The sequence below is a fragment of the Seriola lalandi genome, unplaced genomic scaffold (assembly GCF_002814215.2).
Source record: "Seriola lalandi dorsalis isolate HSWRI2012SDOR001 ecotype SW California unplaced genomic scaffold, Sedor1 jcf7180002054654, whole genome shotgun sequence".
In the NCBI taxonomy this organism is placed as follows: Eukaryota; Metazoa; Chordata; class Actinopteri; order Carangiformes; family Carangidae; genus Seriola; species Seriola lalandi.
Window position 1 is genome coordinate 184559 of NW_019525207.1, and position 9312 is coordinate 193870.

The following is a 9312-nucleotide window of genomic DNA, read 5'->3' on the forward strand; positions in this document are numbered from 1 at the left end:
CGGGAGGGGCGCGACTGCCAGACATTTGATAAGCAAAACATGAAGAAAAAAAAAGATTGGGGAAAAGGCGGGAAACTGGGAGGAAGCACGAACAGTAACCCAGCTGTTGGCTATTTAACAGTTAATGTTTTCCTCAGGGCAGAGCAGTTAACACACACTGTGAGACTCTCTGCAACTATGAAGAAACCAGCTAACAAAACACCTTTACCAGTGAGGCGTCTTATCTGCAGGTGAACGAGTCATCCAGCAGAAAGGATGAATTCCCACCATCTCGCCTCTTTAATCACAGTCATAATAATATTAATCATCGCTTGCTGTACTGATTTATGTTGACAGCAACGTGTAACAAGGCTCAGATTACACTGATCACTAGAGGTGATTTCCGTCCGGTGGCACACCAAAGCCTGGTGCTGCTTCTTGATTTATGAATAACTGTCAATAACTGTGCGATACAAATAATTCAAATTACTTATGTATAGTTTGTCTTATGGATCATTTAGCCCAAGTAAAAATAACTCTGCTCCCTGCTTTCTAACTGTACAATGTCAGGTTCCAGTCAATACAGTAAAAAGCTTAACTACACTAAATGTCAACACATGTTCAAACAGCAGATCAGCATGATGCTTATTTTTAAAGCCCTTAAGTGTAAGACATGAGGATCTCTTACTGGAGATACACAATACAACAGATTCACGCGCAGGGGCACTGAGGATGAACTGATTAAAAGCAACAACACACAACAGTTTCCACCAGCATTGTCTCATGTTTCAACAGACAAAAACAGATATAATCTGAACAATCTGAAAGATGCTATACTCACACAAAGAAGATCTCCATTAGACCCTTTAGCAGGCTTGTTTTCAGCCTTATCACTTTACATCTCATTGAAATATGCAATATATGTATGCTTCCTTACCTTCCACACCACAAGACAGTAAAGCAGATGAAGCTCTTACATACTCTGCTAAAACTGTTCTTTTTCCTTTCATTACATGACTTATGGTTATGACCTCACCTTTGACCTCCTTCAATAAAAAGAGAACTGTAAAGGAACGCTGCTTCACCCTGACATTACACATCCAACATATATAGGCCTAATAAGAAATATGGCTGCTATTAAATCAAAATGAGAGGTACAATGACCTTACATGTTCAAATACAGTAGCAACAGTATTTCTGTGACATGGTGCAGATGACTGATACACGTAAACAATATTTGCTGTTGTGTGGATGTCTTAGATAACTTTGTAAATTATGCACAGGGCTGCACATTTTCACAAGCTGCTGGACAAAACGTTGTTAATGCTTATAAAGTGCATTTGTGGTCACGGTGGCAGCATCTGTCTTATGAACTTATATAACCACACGATTGTCACTGAAACAGCAGTAATTACAGCCTCTAACAAGCAAGCAGGCGCAGGTGTGCAACAATCACAAAGCAACACGCAAACGAGGTATCATGTTATACGGTGCAGATATATGAAGAAAGTAATCCAGATACCTGCTGTGAGGAGGTCCCAGCTTAGGAGCCGACAGTCGACCTGCAGACACACAAGTGTCCCCGGACACTTCTTCTGACTTCTGATTCACTGTTTGAATTCAATGGTTCCGTTCAATGTGCTCGATGTGTCCGAGCACTTTCACTGATGTTCAGGCAGTGCGATGGTGTGTACTCGCTCCCCGAGGCCTGGGCCAGCAGCAGCACACATGCTGTGGAGATCTACTACACCGGCTGAGGCGGAAACACTGGTTCACTTTGTGGCAGGAAGTGAGGTCCCACTCACTTAAACTGGAGGCGCAGTTTTTCGCAAATCCCTTGCCTTAAACTGCGCACACGTGATTCCGGCTGGCTGTTGTTGGTGTGTTTTATTTATGTTTGTCCTAATTCGTATAAAAGGAGTGTATATGTGATCCTCCTTGGCGCTGGTTCACCAGACCTAGTTGGGATTATGTTTCACAATAAAGATTTTAAATCGAACCAATAATATGGGCATGTAAAGTAAAGTAGGCTGTAGCCCTTATGGACACTTAAATTGGCTAAACTTTTTTATGCTTTCTGCATATTATTCACAGGATATGCAAAAATATCAAAAATATAACTTGTGTGAATAACTGCCACGTCCATACAGGCTACAACCACACATGCTGCTGTACTTTCTATAGGCCTACTGTATATTTTAAGCTATAGGTCGTTTTTGTCCGTCATCTCATTATGTTATGTCAAGTGTGATAATGTGTATTTGCGCAAAGACAGAATCAGCTGAGCCTAAGTGTAGCATGTATAGAAATGTCAAAAATGACCTGTCCATATCTGCTGCACTGTCTCCATCTAGTGGCCTTGAAAGGTGCTGGTGCAAAATGAATCAAGAATACACAGATTCAGGATTCCTAATTATGTTCTGCTTAATTATTTTTTTTCTTTGCTGAATTATGGTAATGCCATGGTTCACGTGTCTAAAGTGGATTTGTGTGAGCTTGATTGTGCAAGGCTGTGATTCTGGGGTAATAGCTGAGCCAGTGTCTCTGACTGAAATACACTCTGTTAAAAATAAGAAACCACACACTCAGATGACTTGGCATTTTCAGTGCAGGCCAAGCCACTTTTTACATACAAAGTGTGTGTGCATGTATTTGTAAATGCTACATTGTAAGGACCAAAAAAAAATTTTCCGAATAGTGTGAGGACATTTTGGGAAAGTGAGGACATTTCGGCCGGTCCTCACTTTCCGACACACGTTCAAAGGGCTGTTTGAGGGTTAAGACTTGGTTTTAGGGTTAGGATAAAATTAGGTTTAGGTTGGGATTAGGGCAAGGTTTACGATTAGGCATTTAGTTGTGATGGTTAGGGTTAGGGTTAGGATATGGGGCTAAGGAATGTGTTATGCATTATATCAACGAGTGTCCTCACAGAGATAGAAGTATGAGTTTTAGAGCATTACACTGAAATGCAATAAATGTTTCCATGTCCTCAATGTATCATAAGGACACCAGAGATAAAAAAATTACAATTATTGTCTTTTATGAACAAATCTAAGGGCAACTTTTATATCAAAAGCCTGTATTGTTTGGAAAACTATATGATTTGTAATGTCTCAATATAATAACGAAAAATTTATAAATACATATCCTGTCTCTATATGTCAGCCCTGTGACAGACTGGTGACCTGTCCAGGGTGTACCCCGCCCTCACCCAATGTCAGCTGGGATTGGCTCCAGCCCCTAAAAGGATAAGGAAAATGAATTAATTCATGTTAATGTATGACAAAGTGCACATTTTGCACACTGATATAATATCCACTAAGGGAATTAAATCACATCATACTGGAGATGTTTCATGTTTTAGCCCATAAAGTATGTATATACTGTGTGTATGTATGAAATGTAAAGTATGCATGCTTTATATTTTATGATGTTATGTTTGTAGATTTTGCATTCATTTCATTGCACACAGGTGATGAACTGGCAAAGACTTGATACGTACTTGACATAGGTGACCAGGAAATCTGTATGGATGGTCATTCACAGATATTTTGGTTCACAAATGGAATTTCTCTGTTTTTTTCACTTTCACATGCAGATTGCATTCAGATTCAAATAAAGAGGTTTGTTATTGTTAACAGACGCAATACAGTCCGCATCTTCGAGAACCCAACCTGCTCTGCAAGAACATCAGACTCATCATCACTTGTATATGTTTTTTATTTTAACTTGCAGGGAAAGATATGCACTGTGTTCTTGTCGCTCATCTGAATCAAGCAACTGAATTATTTCCACTGCTTCATAATTCGGGGAAATGTAAAAACCAAACTGAAACAAAAGAAGGAGTACCAGATGAGTGAGCATATAATAGAGAAGCTGCCGGGCATATCAATTAATTTGCTTTCTGTGGCTTTTATTGTTTTAGGCAACACCCAACACCACCCAGCTGGTAGGAGCAGTTTCAGGCCAACAAAAATCACTCATCAGAATGTTCACTGCAATATAACGTACATCTGACAAGAAAATATTCAACAGAGCTCAGTGTTGATGCTCACTGTAGAAAGAGTCTGAGTGGTTGAGAACACTTGGTGACAATGTAAATGAAATTAGCCAGGCCTGAAATAACTGGTGCTACCCTTCCTTCTTGTGATTCTGCACAAAACATAGACTTGTCCTGAGTGCAGGATGTGGGTAAACTATCCACATGTAGAAGCACCAGCTCAGTGTGTAAGTGTGTGTTTGTGCAAGTGGTTGCATGTATTCTACCTACAGATTTATAGTGTCATGTCTCATCCAGTGGTGGGAGGTAACTATGTACATGTACTGAGGTTCTACATTCAAGTACAATTTTCTGGTATTTGTACTGTGGTACTTGTATCTCCATTTTATGCTACTTTATACTTTTACTGCATGGCATATATCCGTCTTCTGTTCTGGTCAGTTTTCATAATAAGGTTTCACATTAAACATAATTATACTAGAAAAAAAGAAAGACTAAACCAATGATTTCAAATTGTTTTAATTTGTGAATTATTACAAAAAAAAGTCTGGTTGGGGCCACTTGTCACGTTTCTATGAGTGGTTAGCAGTTCCACTGAAGAAATTTCCCCTTTAAACTTCTGAGATCGTTTCATTTCAGTAACCTAAGAGGACCAAGGAGGGAAAACTTTCCAATATGAAAAATGACCAGAGAAAAAAACAAAACGGATTTGTCCAGCAGGACTTATTTGTCTTGTGATATCATGTAAGCTTGTCAGTCACATTTCTGTGTAAATGATACTTTCATTATACCAGCCACACACAGACGTTGGTCTAGTTTTCACCTTGTGAGTCCACGTGTCATCATGGCAAGATGTGACACCTACTGTAGCAGGAATTTCTACAGAGGCGGTTTGAGGACTTTTACAGGTGTGTTTTGTGTGTGAACACTATGTACTAAGTTATTTTTGAATGTGGGTGTGGTGTGAGCCATTACTACTCATATTAATAATGTAGTAATAACTATTGGTGACCCTTAAAAATGAGGCCAAACAGTTCCGCCTTGGTTTCACAAGAGAATCTTCTTTCTCACAGTCTGAGAGTCCTTTAGGTGCTTTATGCAAGCTGCGGTTTCTTTCCCCTTTCATGTGTCTTTCGCTGAGGTGAGGCTTCTGTCTGGCCCCTCTGCCATAAAGCCCAGATCGCTGGAGTGCTGCAGTGATGTTGTCCTTCTGGAAGTTTCTCCGTCTCCATACAAGATCTCTGGAGCTCAGCCAGAGTGACCATCAGGTTCTTGGTCTCCTTTCTTACCGAGGCCCTTCTCCCCTGATTGTTCAGTTTGGCTGGGCGGCCAGATCTAGGAATAATCCTGGTTGTTCTAAACTTCTTCCATTTAAGGATTAATGCAGATTGTAGCCTTCCCCAGATCTGAGCCACACAATCTTGTCTCTGAGCTCTGCAGGCAGCTCCTTCCTCTTCATGACTTGGTTTTTGCTCTGATATACATTGTCAGCTATGAGACCTTATAGACAGGTGTGTGCCTTTCTGAATCATATCCACTTACCACAGTTGGACTCTGATTAAGTTGTAGAATCATCTCAAAGATGACCTAGATAAATAGGAGGCACCTGAGCTAAATTTCAAGTGTCATAGCAGTCTGAATACATATGTCAATATGATATTTCAGGTTTTGCTTTTTAATAAAATAGCAAAAAAAATTTTGAATTCTGTTTTCACTTGGTCATTATGAGGTATTTAAATGATTTAAGCTTAAGGCTGCAACATAACAAAATGTGAAAAAAGTGAAGGGGTCAGAATACGTTCTGAATGCACTTTATATTACGTACTGTATGCACTGTCACTTTCAGAAGAAATGTGCTTTAGAAGCAATCAGAACAGACAGTGTTTCCTCTATGTACATTTTGTGGCGGCAGGCCCCTGATATTTGTTGGAATGTTATTATTTGTTTATTGTATGTTGGTGTTTTCATTTTACAATTGTTCTACCTGGAGATAACGCACAAATTCTCAGAGACCGGTGTGGCTGGACTGCACAGCAGCTGGCAGTCCTCTTGACATTTATTAGGCTTCCTTTTTCATTATCAACAATGGGGGTGATTGTTGCTTATAACAACATCATCCTGCATCATACCTGGAGTAGACATGCTGACAGATGCACCAGCTTAGAGTGAGATCTCATCCTCGCTCCAGTTCACATCAAAACATCTTGATTATAGAGAATGCATTGTCTGCTAGTTCATTTTGTTATTTATCATTAAACCATATCCAGTATGCCACTTACAGTCACTTTGTAGGTGTGTGTGTGTGTGTGTGTGTGTGTGTGTGTGTGTGTGTGTGTGTGTGTGTGTGTGTGTGTGTGTTTCTTTTTCTATCAGTGTTCTTAACAACCTTATTGACATCTTTGACTTGTTTCCTCATACTGCCCTGGTTGAGCCTCTCCCTGGAGAATATGTTATTTTTCCCCTCCCTTCCGTTTTCAGGCAATCTGTTTCCTCCTGCTGCCTTCTGAAATCATTTAATTTAAGTAACCAAAGAGGACTAAAGAGGTAAAACTCTATATAACTCAATGTAAAACAAGACTAGGTCAAAACCTAGAATATGGCTGGACCACCTTTGGTCAAATTCAGATTTTGTAACTGCGACGTCATCTGAAAAACTCACCAAACACATAAATTAAAGACAAAGAGTAAGCTGTGATTTCAGCTGTATTCACTTATAAAATGATCACTCAGAGAGAAAGTTAGAAGAGACAGACTACTTCTGCGTGGCCTGCTCATTCTTTTTTGAAAATGTAAAGTTATGTTTTTGGGCTTTTGCCTTTTATTTCAGTCATAGCGAGAGAAAGACAGGAAAATTGGGGAGAGAGGGAGAGGCCAAAGGCTGGACTCAAACATGAGCCCACCAGCAAACCAGCTTCTGCAGACTGCGGTTTGGAACTCCGCTGACCAGTGGTGGAAATATTATCACTCGGTCACTCAGGGACATTCACTCAGTCACTCACTCAGCAACATTCAGGATCAGTGTTGTGCATAAACGCCGTTCATTGAACACGTTCATATTTTACACTGAACTGAATGAATCAGTTTGAACGTGAACGTGAACGTGAACGTGAACGTGAGTGCCGTTACGACAGTTTTACGGCACACCGCATGACATCTCAATAGATGCGACCCATTCTTGTGAACGTGATACCTCAAAAATACTTTATGGGAATTTCTTAACATATGGCACAAATGTCCACTGGGACTCAAGGATGAACTGATTAGACTTTGGTGGTCAAAGTGCAAGGTCAGCGTGACTGCACAAAACACTTTTTAGCCATTAGTCAAGACTTCACACAGCAATTATGACTAAATTTCACACAAATCGTTCATATTTTATATGATTCTGGATAAAGAGAGTAACCTTAAATTAGTCTGAGTGGGCATACAAACCATGGGGTGGCATTTCTGTCATAGGAGAGACCGGGGATGTGACACTGGTCAGTTCTCCAATCAAGAACAAGTTATGAATCACCTGATTCACTAAATACATGCTCAGTTTAGTCCTCATTCCACAATTTTAGAGGGAAATTAAAATTACCACCTTGCAGTTGTATGTGACTGTGACCTTGACCTTTGACCTTTGATCTTTGGCCACCAAAATCTAACCAGTTCATCCTTAAATCCAAATGAATGATTATGCCAAATTTGAAGGAGTTCCTTCAAGGTTACAAATGTTACAATCATCCATCAGAATGTTTCTTTTTCTATCAGCATTCTTGGCAAACCTCTTGACGTCTTTGGCATTTTTCCATGTGCTGTCATGATACCAGTTATGACTCTTCCTCATTCCTTGTGTTTCCTATTTTTCTCCTCTTCTCTCTGTGCGGCATTCTATTCCCTCCTGTTACCCATCCACTCATCCAGCTTCTGCAGCGGCTTTAGTCTTCCAGTCTGACACTAAGATTCAGCTTGCCTTCCTGTTCCCCCTGCCTGCTCTGCTCCACCGTCAACTTTAGCTCAGCTCCCCAAATCTTTGTTACACCAAATCTCTAATAAAACAGTATTTGTCTTGCAAATCTCTTGCAATCTTCTTCTGAGCCCTGCTTTTTGTTCCAACCTCAGCATAACTCCCACGACTTGACAATGAAGTCGATTGTTTGAAATCAATTCTCAGTATTGTATTAAAAGACTAAGGAAGGGCCTGCGACTGAATTATTACAACATTAGGTGAAGTTTTTTCGATAATAAATGATCATTAATAGATTATTCTATTTACAAGGTAATAATGAAATTCAGGTTCAGATTCTGCTCACCACCTATGTTTGCATGTAAAATTTCTCAAAACTGTCGTGTTATAGATCGGTTCATATATTTCACAAAATGACAGCATCAATTGTGACGTTAATGCAATTCGTGCCATCTTACAATACAAAGTTTTCAACATTTTTGTGCGCTTAAAATGCATGGAAATACAGTAACTGGTGTCAATTAATACACTATATACTCTATAGAAGATTCTTTATTTTTGTTCTCCCTGTGTTTACTGACATTTTCAAAGTTACTTTACAAAGTGAAAAAGCTTTCCTGGGAGCCACCCTGTATCATGCAGTGGAAGGGGATCGCCTCATTGAGAAAAAACAGTCAACCACCAACGTTACGTCTCTGCTCTGTTTCTATTTGTGCCAGTCTTTAGCAGTCACTGCCTATTTCTGCATGTGTGTGTGTGTGTGTGTGTGTGTGTGTGTGCATGCACATATGGGTAAACTCCTGTGTACGTGCAGCGACAGAGACACGGTCACATCATGATTCCAGCTCCCGCCGCAATCAGTGATCTAAACAAGCCGAGTGAAGGACCTGACCCACTTCACCGGCCCTCCAATATGTGTAAATAGCTGCGTGGCCTACCCCAAACAGCTCACAATGATGGGCCATTGGGCTGCTATTCTCGGAACACGTTACTATTTTCACCTCTTTTCTCCCTCAGCCCTGTCACAAGGGCAGCTGAGGCATATTGTATGAGAAGAAAGAGGAAGACGCAGAAATAGGGCCTAAACGGAGAAAGAAAAGAACAAATCTTGGAACCAGAATCATCTTCAAGGGGTCACACAAAACCACCTGGGTGTTACCCGTGTGGTTAACACTTCCTTATTGCTTGTATTGCTGTATTAAATATGTTACTGATTTGCATGGCCACACCAATGACAGGCACCTCCACCCATCCAGCCTGCCTAATATTCTCCCTCCCTCCCCTGCCTCCATACATGAAAGACTTGTCTGGCTGACCAATCACAGGCTGACACAGACAGACTGCAGCTGAAAACAGAAGTACAAGAGAGGCTGCACATATCCCA

The 9312-nt window shown here is 40.4% G+C and overlaps 1 protein-coding gene across 1 annotated transcript in view; it reads right to left on the reverse strand.

Moving 5' to 3' along the window:
* Positions 1-1638, reverse strand: part of add3a (adducin 3 (gamma) a) — a 105553-nt gene extending 103915 nt beyond the window's left edge. Inside the window, exon 1 of the mRNA XM_087177796.1 lies at positions 1502-1638. The gene's annotated coding sequence lies outside the window, so the exon portion shown is untranslated. The remainder of the gene's footprint in view (positions 1-1501) is intronic.
* Positions 1639-9312: the final 7674 nt, after the last annotated feature.